Here is a 12,617-nt window from a genome sequence, read left to right as displayed (position 1 = left end):
TGTGTGAACAGATATGTATGCCTGACCATGACTTTACAGACAAATATATATTGTTGATCTATAAATAGAGGTTAAAATTGATCATGTAAAGGAGATAGATTTTTATTTTGTGTGTGTGTGTGTGTGTGTGTGTCCATGAATTACTATCACAGGTATGCTAGCTTTTAATAGCAATGTAATAGTGTGCCTGTCTACTTTTTACTTCAGTCTTATAGAATGCAAAACAGTGCCTATTTCCTTTATTGTTTTCATGTTTGCACTTTCTTTGTAAAGAAGATATCTGAGACTAAACCTCAACTTCACATTGAAGGGAAATGGATGGGAATTGTTGCATGAACTTAATTTTAAATCTTTGAATTAGTCTCTGATGCTTTTTCCCTTCCCTTCCCTCCTCCCCTTAAATTTTTTCATTAAAAATGTGGGTCTGCTTTCATCAAATCACTTTGAACCCTTTATCTTTAGAATGTATGAAAAATTAGTTTTGTTTCCACAATGAGGAATAAGAGGAAACAGCAGCATGTTTTTAAATGTGAAACAGTTTTGGTTTTCTGTTTTTTTGTTTTGTTTTTTGTTTTGTTTTGTTTGTTTGTTTGGTGTTTGGTTGGGTTTTTTTAGAGTGATAAAAGATGTGGCTTTCCTCCACGACTTGTTAGACTAACCTAATTTCAGCAAGAAAAGCAGTCATGACATAATGTTGTCTTATGGTTCATCTGAGCACTTCCAAAAATCAATCAGGTTGCTTTTCTCATTTGGCCTAAATAACCATGTAGTGTATTACAGTAGCCTCATCTTAGTGAAAGGTTTCTGTTTCTCTATTTCTGCCTTTTGAGTTTCTTGTTGTAGAGAAACCCTCCATTTATTCCCATATCTTCCTTTTCTCGTAGAAGCGTCTTTCCTTATGGCAGCCTTGTGCTAGAAGAAAATGGCCTTGAGTACCCTTTGTTGTTGATATTTGTTATTGAACGGGGAAATTTGGGATTGTTTTCCTTTCTTTATTAACTTGAATCAAAGTTTTCACATGCTCTCTAGGGAGCAATTTTTAGGCTGAAAAAAATGAAAAACACAGAAGAAAGGTTGTATCAAAGAAGGAGTAAAGGAGATAATGTAGTATTTTTAATTTTCTCATGTAATGTCAATTGAAACCCATGTCAGCAAGTGCCAAAAATAGAGTAATTAATACTGGTTACTCTGAAGGAAGTTGCATATGATGAGATACTCTGAGTCTTAAATCTCTGTTGCCAATCATCTATCAAGACATTGAGTACTGAAAAATCAATCTCTATTAGAAACTTCTGTTTCCTAAATACTTTTTTTTTTGGTGATTACTTCATTTTACAAAGATAATAGATTCTTTTGTACTGATGCCATCAAATCCGGTTTCAACTGCCTCAGTGTCTACCAAGTTAGACTTTCATAGTGGCAGCAACATGTTTTCATAGTGTTTGAGAGGAGCATTCCTGTTCCCTTGGGTTTTTTTTCTGCAGGGTAGAATAATGGAAGACCCGAGGAGTGCTAACCTCTGTCTGATAAATGCTAATAATATGGGCATACAGATGGGAATAGGGTAATGATCCTCCTTCCCCATTCATATGACAGTATATAATAAAAGGTTTTAATATTTCTGAAAAATATTATTATTCCTATTAATCACTTGCATATCTCTTTCTCTGACCACTATGATGTAATATATGTTTCTGTAAGTGAAATACATTTTTGTGGAATACCTTATGACAGTGGAGGGGAGGGGCATGCTTTCATTTTGAAAGGGTTGATTTACTGCTTATTGTTCATTTTCGCTGGGATTTTCAAAGGCCCCTGGAGCAATTAGGCATGCAAGCTTAGTGTTTTCAATGGAAGCTGGGTATTAACTTGCCTTAAACTGCCTGCAAATATTATTGCTTTATGGTGTCTTGAAAGTTACTTAGATTCTTACGTGTGATATCATGGAACACTATTTAAGTGCCGTTGAAACTTTAGAGATGCCAATAGTATGATATCCTGTCTGTACTTTCAGTTTATTTCATACATTTAAATTGGTTCTAATAAATGCACTTCTAATTTTGAAGGCAGTTTCCAGCTATAAACACGTGCTTGTGAGGACAGGGCAAGCAGCCCGTATTACTTCACAGATAAGAAAACTGAAGTTTTGAGATGAGTGAACTGTTCAAAGTGATGCACGGTCAGACCCAGAACTGAATGAAAATGGGGTTAGTTCCTGGGTTTCCACATCTCTCTTCAGAATAGTTATCTCACAATATATGTCTTATTTTATATCTGTTGTTGGGTTTACAGTTCCCTTTCTGTACTCAATCAAAAGTAGTTTAATACAAGGTAGACTGTGGCTTTTTTATGTAACAAGCCAACTGACAAAAGCATCTGAGAGACCTTGGGCTTCACCATTGGCTGTTGTTTTTGTGTGAGTTACCCTGTAAATTGTAGGCAGAAGCTGGGGAAGTGGCTTTCTCTGCAGTCAGTTTAGCTGGTTGCCTAGAATGAGCAGGTTGCACATCATTTACCAAAGGCTCCTGAACAGCACTGTTAGTATTCTGCCTCTAATGAACTGACACTGTCACGCTTGTTTTCTCTAATGTTTTTCTGCAATTTCCAGCCCCAGTAGAGCTCTTTTCCAGGTAACAATGATGTTGCATTAGTGAATGGAGTAATAGCACACTGCTATTAATAAAAACCATAGCCCATATTTTCATAATATAACCTTAGTGTTTGGTGTTGCTCTCCCTGACTTGTACTGAAAACAGAAGTAGTCCACAAAGACCTGGAGCTCAAACAGTGGCTGAGCTCTCAAGTGGACAGAGTCGGATCAGTGTCTTCAGGAGCTTCTTCAAGAGTCAACTGACAACCTGCCTGTTCTCTGGGAGGTGCGTCTTGGGTCAGCCTGTGCCTCATGCAGTGTGTACAGTGTACTGAAGTACGATGGTGCAGTCCTACTGCATGGGGCACTAGTGACAGTTAAAGCAACAGCAAATGCCTGGAGTGGGAGAATAATTACTCTGCATAGACTGCTTCTGCATCTCTCTTTATGGTCTCCACCTGCTATAAGAACAATAATTGCAGGGGATTAGTGCACTGGATTGTTGGCAGTGGTGAAAAATCTTGTAATGCTTTGGAGAGAGAAATGTCTTACTAGTGGTTTATTGCTTATTCACTTCCTGTTTAAAACCATTGTTTGTTTTTAAAAAACACTCTTTAGCTTGTACTCTGTTAGCCTTAGGAATGCATTCTTTACACCTTTTCTTCTTCATAGTTTTACTTACACTATTGTGATAAGTTCTTAAGATATAAGGGAGTGGGCAGACATTTAAGCTGTAAACTGAGATGCAGTTATTAAAATGGGTCTTGCCAGGCTTACTGCCCACTTGCGTGTTTTGTGAGACTGGTATTTGTAAGACAAGTTTCTGATAAAATGTTTGCTTTGGACTGGTAAATGTTGCATATGTACATGTCCTGAGTTGCACACACTCTTGCATGAAGAACAGATAAAACTGCTGTACTTGGTGTCCTAAGTGTTGAGCTAGTTCTCTGTTGAACCTGCCAAGAGCCTGCAGTGGATGTGCAGTTCTCCTGTGCTTTTTTTCTCTGTAGGAGGAAGAGTTGTCAAGAGTTCTTGTTATGCATGTGGAGCAGTCCTGTGGCTTGTATTTTGTTATGTCTCCTTCACAAGGATGCATTGTATGTTTTGGTTAAATATACTGGAAGAAAGGAGGTGGGTTCTTGGGCTGATCAGGGAGTGGAGGTTTTGGCTGATAGTTGATGAATGAAATTATCCGAAGGAAAAAGTGAAAATTCCTCCATATTCCCGTGACCTTGTTTGGCTTGCCTTCTAAATGTCTCTGTTTTGTCATCTGGATAGAATTTATACTGTTTTATCAGGGGGAGGCTTTAGTCACTTCTTTTCCACTCCTACTTGTTAAAGCTATGAAGTGATGGATTCAGTGCAGCTCTTTCTGGTGGTTTAGTATAGTAGAACTGGTTTAATAGTGAATAAAACTTTTGAAAGAAACCTAATGAATGAAGTATAGAGGACATAGTCTTTTATTGTAGAAATTGTGGTAAATAACAGAAGAATTTTGCTTTCGCTAAAAGTAATTAAAGAATTACTTTTACTGAGTTAGGCTAAAGCTGTTATTAAAAATTAGCATTGTTAAAATTATAACAGTTAAGTCTTTTTTGATCACAAGTTAGGCACATGGTTGGCCATTGTGTGGAGTTGGGCAAGCAAAAGGATGGGGGGGTGGTCTGTGGTTAGGCAGAAAAAGGGTTAAGCGAATTGCTCCTGATGAAGAGGAACCTGGACTTTTCTCCCCCCCCACCCCCACCCCCCACCCCCCATCAAGGACCACCCAGACCATGCTGGGGAGGAAGGGGGGGAAGGAAAGCCAGTGGACTTGTTGCTTGGTGTGGCTGTGTTGCATTGTTCTTTGTTTGATTCCATGTTTAAACCGAAGGTTACATACAGCATTGCGGTCTCCCCCGCTCAGCAGCTGTTTTGTGATAAGAAGTAGTGAAGTGGTGGGAGAGTGCAGGGAGAGACAGCCCTGAAGAAACCAAGAAGGAGGAACTGCGCAGGTACAAAAAGGAGGACTGGAGCTATAAAAAGAAACCTCTGCTGGGGCAGGGTGCGTGCCATTGCACCCAGCCCTGTATTCTTGGCTCCACTGACTCTGTCCCCAGTAAAACTTTTTTTTTATATATATATGTGGGCTTGTTTCTCTCAAAATGAAACAAATACAAAATAAATCATAGCAATTAATCTGCACCCCTTTAATTTACAAGACTGTGTACTGGAAGGTGAGATGACTAATCTCTGCCGTATTGTGACAGATGGCGCTGCTCTGCACAACCCTATTACCTTTCCCTAAAACTGTTGTTTATGTTGTGAGGTGTTTATGCAGTATGAGTTGTTTAAAATACTTTATTTAATTGCAAGTATCATCAGTACTTGAATAAGTGATGGAATAATATAGACCTTGTTCTGCATTGTTTCCCCTCCTCTCTTGTAAAGACTTCAATCGTATAACCTTGCTGGAGTTAGTAAATAGGGAATTGAAAGGAAGTAAAAAGCTTGACAAAGTTTAATTGCAGTCTTTAGTCACTATTCACTTTATTTCACTATTACCTCTGAGATCAAACGGGGGAATCTGAATTGCCTGGGGGTTCTGTCCTGTGAAAACTATTACTGAAGGACGCAGCGTTGTCTGGAACAAGCTAGATGCAAGACATGAGCTGAGTTCCTTGCAAAGAGGGAGCAGCCAGCTGGCAGAACATCAGTGTGCGGAGATCATGCTGTACTCTTGCCTTTTGAAAGGGATCCTGAAGGGAAAAATTGTGACGTTTCTGAATGCAAAGTTAAGCCTAACTTAGTAAGAACAAAGCACTTAGCTTGGGTTTGGTGCTGTAATCTGGTTGCACTGGCTTTGCCATCTTTAACTGACTTTTGTTACTGATAGGATAGGTGATTTATTGCTGCCTGCTTACTTTGTCTAGCAATACAGTTAGTATGCTGCAGCAGTTTGATACATGCTAAGAGATGGCCATTCCCTGCAGAATAGTGAATATGCACAAGTTTATTTTTGAGATGTCTCTTTTTCCTAATCAGCCAGCTAAAAGCAAAATCAATCCCTTTACCTAAAGAAAGCAATCCATACCCTTATAGCAAGAACATTTTAGATACTGGGGATGTTGATGGACCCAGTGATAGGATATTCATCTCTGAATATGTGTGTTTCATTGGTAAAGTTATTCCGAGGTTTATGGGAAAAGTTTTAAATACAGAGTTGTCTTTGGAATCACTCTAATGGGGTGAACAATTTATGAGGAAAATTTTTCCACATGCTTGTTTTTTATTTGAGGTGGCAGCAATGCTTCTTCTAATGCAGTTATATTGTTTTTTGTCAATACAGAGTTGAGAAAGGGAGCCTTCTGGGAGAAAAGGGGAAAAAAAAAAGCTTCTACAGTTAAAATTGATCTTAATAAAAGCGGCAAGTAAAATATGCGGATACTGTTTAATGTAACTTGGATTTTTTTTATATACATCTAAGCCAAATTGTTTTATATGAGACTTTCTCACTAATTTGAAGACTGTTGAAAGTATGAACAAGATTTGACTTGTTTGGAATTTAGTTTTCCATTCTTTTTTTCACTGGGGCAGGGTGTGCAATGAATTTGGTTAGAATACAGTTAGAAAAAGGTGCCATCATCCATAGATCAAATTGTCACCATTTAGCTCCTTGACTTAATCTTGTTGCTGTAGTGATTATAAAATGGAAAATTTCAAACTAAAGGCAAATACTTTGTTTTATTTAACAATTGGCTCTTCCTCACCTCAAGTTTTCAGAAAGACTGTATGAGCTTCTCTGTTCTTCAGATTTAGTTTAGTTTTTTAAAGTAATTATATTCTTCCTGGCATGGCAGGATTTGGAGTTACTTGCAATGAAGAGCATCCCACATTTATCTGCATATGTTGTTGAGAGAGGGAGGAAAGAAATAAACCATTTTGATTTCTTCATTAGAAACCTACATAATTGTGATTATTATCTTTTCATAATGTTAAATGTAAGCCTAAAATGGAAGAGATTCTTGGTTTAGAGTTGAGCAAAAAAGGAAGAGCCTTTTGGATCTGGATGCTATGAAGTGATGAGCTTCTACACACCTAACTGTACAGTTCTGCATGGTTCCACTGTTTGGATTGGGCTAATCTAATGTTGCAGGTGTCTGTATGTCTTAATCATTTGCTAGATAAGGAGAAAACATTCAGCGTGTTGCAGGACTGAGCCCTTTAACTGGTAAATTTTGTCTAGGTGTAGCACTGTAAAAGTCAGCAGTAAAGCTTAAAACGAACTTTCTCTCAGAAGTGCTTTAAAAGGCTAGGTTTTGCTGAGGAAATGAGATCTCTACCTGACTAAAAATACCCCAAATAGAAAAGTGTCTGTTGTTCAAGAGCATCTTTAAAAGTATCTGTTGCAACATATAAGGTCTCTAGTCCTGGTCCCATATGGATTTTATGTTAGTCTTCAGTTTTGTCACAATCATGAATCCTTTAATGAAGCGCCAAGATTTTCATCAAAGTGCTAGAGACTGTTAAACAAAAAAGAATCGAGATCTCTGAGTGGTGCGACAATGTGAGTAATAAAGGGTTGGTGTGGAGTTTTTTTGCCCTGAGGTCAGAGATGGATGCCTAATGCAGTATAGTTTGTAAAGCGCTGAATTATTTTTATAAGTGTAATCATTTGTTGTTAGAGAATAATACAAAACTTTATTCTGTTGTGCTATCCCTTTATAAGCAACAAATTAATGTTCCCTCTTGTCTTGCTCCTATTTCCCCTTCTGCCCCATCAGCATTTGGCAATTGATACAGTTCATCCAGTTGTTCCTTGTGACTTGTATGGTTTGACCAGTTTCACTTGCAGCCTTGATCATACAACGCATAGAAAGTTTTATCTTGCAAGGAACTTAGAGATACTTAGGTACAAAGTTTCATATTAAAGGAAATTTTAATAGTGTATAAACTATTTATTTAGTTTTTCTTTTATTTTAAACAGCTTCCATTTGATATTTAAAATGCATGCTACATAGAAATATGTTCACATATTGATGTTCTGGGTATCCTCTATGATTAGGTGAAGACTGACATTTGCAGTATCATACACCCTTTCTAGTATATTACTGGCCTGCATTATGTGGAGGATTACCATTATTACCATGTAACAGATAAAGGGGTATAAAGATCAATCTGTATATTATTATGTTCTTGTGAATCATAGGCTGAGACTTTGACCAAACCTTGAGTATATATAAACTAATTTGGCTTCTGCCAATGTGAAGATGTCTGTAGAATGATGATTTTATGCCACATACATTTTCCAAAAGCAAGAATGGGGTTTGGGCATTTTGGAGTAAAAGGAGGATTATTTTTGTGAAGTTCATAGTGTTTTAAATTAAGATGTTGGATAGCTCTAGAAATTAAATTAATTGCTTTGATTTATAGTGGAAAGGGAAGATAGAAGAGAGTAAGTTGACTAGATGTCTTCTAATATTCAAAATTAAAACAAGCTGGCTCTGCATATATTTCCAAACAGTCAGTACCAGCTTACAGGCTTGTTGGCCTCTTCTTGATTCTGAACAGTTTTTTGAACCCTATTTGGTGTTGAACCCCATTACCATTGCGGCACAGCGTAGGTCTCTAGCCCTTTTTAAAGGAAAGCTCAGCATGCTGCTGTCAAACAGCCATTTCCAGACCTTTTTCAAACCCACAATAAGCACATAGAATAAGTGTTGAAACTGCATCTATAGCATGGATATTTAATGTGCTTGTTGAAGATGAGCAGCTCATGTAAAAACACTCATTTTAAGCCAGACTGAAATCTAAAAATAAGGTATTGACCTTTATATGGAAGAATTCTGAGGGGTTCCTGTGACTCCTTTCCTGGTCCAGTGGGCTGAGTAGCAGTTACCATACATGCGGCAGACATGAATTAAACTTGGTGTTCACCAGAGTGTCTTGTCCTGTTGGAGGCTTTTTAGACTTGTCGGTTTGCAGAGTTACCTGAAAGGTGCGTTGTGTGGCAGTCCTCGCTGCTTGGAGTGGTTTCTGTAAACACCAGCATGAACCATATAATGAGAGGGCTACAGCTGTGCTGTGGATATCGCAGGTGGTTCTTGGCATGTTACCTCCTTTGTAAAACAGAGGAGTGTTCTCCTGGGCTTTGAAGGTGATTTTGCTCTTCTAGAATAGCCTCAGCATCTGTTGGGCAAACACCCTGGTTTAAAGTCCACTGAAATCAGAAAATGTCTTTGCTTTCCTCAGGGATCTTGATCAGCCTCCTAATTTCTTTTTCTGGGTGTGTATTTTGAGGCTTGCAAAGGTGAGAGGCGATGTGGCCCAGATTCTAGAAAAAGGAGTCTGGGAGTCATGACAGCTTTTTTTTTTCCTTTCTCCAGCTTGGATTTATATGCTTTAGTAAGACATGGGATGTTAAAGTTCTAGTAGTTTGCAAAATATTCTGAAGCATTCAGAGATGTTGTTGTTGTTGTTCAATATACCATTCTCAGTTAAATTAAGAGCACCATATCAACCAAAAATGTTTCTTGCTAGTTTACTAGGTGGTGAAGAACTGAATTTATTTGGGATATTCTGTGTTAGGAAAACTGTTACTAAAATAACCACTTTCTGATGTGGCTAATTTAATATATTTAAAAAAATTCTCAGAAGACATTCTGTACCCTGTATGGCAGGAAGCGGGTATATCAGTTTCCTGCTTTTTGCCAGTGTTATTGATTGCTGGGAGCAAGACCACCGTATGTGGAGGAATGTGTACCTTACTGAATACCTTTATTCCAGCTCAGATCTGAGCTGTTAATCAAGTTCTTTTTACTTTTATGGGTGTCAGATGCAAGTGACATAAATTTTCTATTACTATAACAAGGAATTTCATTAGCTTTCTATGTTGTTTTTCATTGTTGTAACCTCAGCATGAACTTTCCCCCCTCATCTTTTCTTAACTGCCATCCCATGTACAATTTCTTTGTTTTTGGTTTTTGGTTGGTTTGTTTGTTTGTTTGGGGGGGGGGGTGTGGAAGGTGGGAAGGGTGGTGGTGTTTGTTACAATGAGCTGATGTTATAATGCTCAGTGTTGAATGTGATCACTTCTGGATACATAAAACTTTCTCTTCCCTTCCACTTACAAGAGGTTGTGTTTGCAGTTTTAATTACCCTGTGAGGCACAGGAATCAGTCATCTTTTAATTTGTTTCCTGGGTAGTTACTAAGTTTTGGTTACTGTGAGTTATTAAAGTTTCTCAGCTTGTATTTTTATGACAATCCTAAAATTTATAAACAGAGGCACAAGCAGGAAAAAAAAATTATGTTCTGTTGGGTATTGAGATTTGACCATCACTACTCATAATTTGTCAGATCAGTACACATTTTGGAAGCATCAGTAAAATAATGGAGCATGATGTGTTTGATAGGCTACATTTTGTGATTAGTTTACTGCAGTAACTTGGTTATAGTGGTACTCTGTGCTACATTCAGCGTGAGATGGACATGAAGGGAGACTTTGTGTGAAGGGTTGTGGAAGGAGGTGGTGCAAAATCCCTTACCAGTGATCAGCAAGCAGGATGCTGAATGCATGCTACTGAGTCCTGATATTAACATTCCCACCAAAATCAGAGGGGCATTGAGCTAGACAGAAGCTTACAAATGTGCTTACAGAAGTCTGGTGTCCAGTTTCTGTTTCATCGCGGGTGGGTTCAGTTACTTAACTCCCTCCGGCCCTGTGGCAGCCCATTACCAGGTTCAGCAGAGGTGTTGCAGGCTTCAGCATGGCTTTGCCTTATCAAAAAAGCAGCTGTGAGCTTTTGGTTCTCTTTGCCTCTGTGCCTTTGAGCCAGTGTAACTTCTGTTACCGGCCTCGAAAATACTTTGCAAAAGCTCCTGTTGAAGCACGGGAGGCCGTATCAGAGCACCTAGTCTTCAGATAGAGACCGAGCATTTGGTTTTCTTGGGTTATTTTCCCCCTCTGTCTTCTGTTTTTCTTTGTGTCTTTGAGAAGGAAAAAGGGAAGTGCAGTGACTGTCATCTACAGTTCTGAATTTCTGCCATTGGGTGATGCTGTTTGTTCTAAATTGCAGACATGGAGTATTCTGCTCCTTGCTGTTCAGCATGAAATGCTTGAGCGAAGTTTGGTGATGCTGGTTCCCAAAGGGAACCAAAATACTTGAACAGTCTCATTTTTAAAGGCTGCAGAAGCTGGGGGGAGGAGGGGGAAACGGGGATGTACGTGTCCATATAGGCAAAGGTTCTGCCTGGTCAGATCTTATATGCAGGATTCCATTCAGTTATCTTTTCTGCTTGAAATACAGGGCACATTGAATAGCCCCAGTATTATTAGAGGGCTGCAATAATATATAAATAAGTGGTGATCACTTTTGCATCCTTTTATTAACCATAGATTATCTAATCTCCTTGCTATCAACAGCCAATGATTGGAAGAAACCTGCCTAGCTTTTCATGCCTTCTTTTATCTATGCAGTGGTAGAACGGGTTAAGAGAGAAGAACTTCTTATAATCTTTAAGCAGATTTTAGAAAAATATCTCAGTTCTCACATTGTTTACAGACTTCATAAATAGTAAGGATCATCTGTCTGTGTTTTGAGGGAGAACAGAATAATATTCCCTTTACAGTCTATTGATATTTTTATTTTGGCAATTCACATAAGATTTTTGAAAAATTCCTATACTTTAATCAAAAAAGCGCAGTATTTCCATAAAGAAGTGGCAAAGATAAAAATTGCCTCATTTGTGAGCATTTAAATGTTTAAAACTGCCTGCCTCCAAGTTCACACGTCATAACTGCAGTCAGTCAGACCTGTTCAAATTGTTATAGCAGAAGTGGTTTGCTGCAAGGATTTTGAAGGCACATTGACCAGAGATCTAGTAAAGACACTGGAAAATCAATTGTGTTTTAAGTTCCTTGAACGGAGCGCTGTCTATAGTTAGATATCATAACAGGGAGCAACATCCAAACACTATGTCAAGTTATCTCTGTGCTGAATGTCAGAGCTCCAAGAAGATGTTGAATAAATCCTCAGCTGTTTGTGAAATGCAGAATGAGCTAAATTTGCAGAAGTCAAGATGATGACTTCATTGTATGTATTAAGATTTAGTTTAATAGAGGTGGCTAGCAAGATTCCTTCCATCGTCCCTTCAAGCATTTCCATCAGAAAACGCCATAGGACTGGTTGTTTCCATCACATATCCTGATGTGAAGCTCTTCAGTAGAATAACTAATATGTAGTAATTCTGGTGGGTTATCATAAGTGTCCCATAGATGTAAAAGTTTAGTGATCTGAGAAGGTATGGAAGAGAGCTCTACTTCATTTTGCATGTACTTCAAGCACTAACCCACACACCTGTAACAATTTGTTTCCAAAATTGGAAATACAGCCTTTCTGTCAAGATGGTGTTCTTGTCTTATTGTTCATTGCTCTCATTTATGAAATGGAATATTTTCCATAATTTTAGGGAATAGGGAAATTGATAATCAATAGAAATTAGCTATTTTCTGGCTTACTATCTGTATAATTTTCTATAAATATATAAACAGGTGTGTGTGTATATTTTATATATGTAGGTACCTGTGTGACTATAATATATATATATGGATATAAATATGTAATATATACATGAAAAAGAAGCGTGGCCAGCAGGTCGAGGGAGATGATTCTTCCCTTCTATTCTGCTCCAGTGAGACCTCAGCTGGAGTATTTCATCCAGCTCTGGCGCCGCAGCACATGGACCAGTTCAAGCAGGTCCGGTAGAGAGCCAGGAAAATGGTCAGAGGGCTGGAGCACCTCCCCTGTGAGGAAAGGCTGGGAGAGGTTCTGGGGAAACCTTATTGTGGCTTTTCAATACTTAAAGGAGACGTATAAGGAAGATGGAAAGAGGCTTTTTACCAGAGCCCATAGCGATAGGATGAGGGGTGATGGTTTTAAACTGCAAAAGGGTAGATTTAGATTGGACGTAAGGAAGAAATTCTTTACTTTGCATGTGGTGAGATGCTGGCCCAGGGTGCCCAGAGCAGCTGTGGCTGCCCCCTCCCT

General features: G+C 38.4%; 1 protein-coding gene across 2 annotated transcripts in view; it reads left to right on the top strand.

Moving 5' to 3' along the window:
* The window catches only part of ATXN10 (ataxin 10), a 104,553-nt gene that overhangs the window by 57,871 nt on the left and 34,065 nt on the right, over nt 1-12,617 (top strand). The gene's annotated exons all lie outside the window — the stretch shown is intronic.

This window comes from Tyto alba, unplaced genomic scaffold (genome assembly GCF_018691265.1).
Source record: "Tyto alba isolate M040663 unplaced genomic scaffold, T.alba_DEE_v4.0 Super-Scaffold_21, whole genome shotgun sequence".
Lineage (NCBI taxonomy): Eukaryota > Metazoa > Chordata > Aves > Strigiformes > Tytonidae > Tyto > Tyto alba.
The sequence above is the reverse complement of the archived record's forward strand: the minus strand, read 5'-3'. Positions and strand labels throughout refer to the sequence as shown.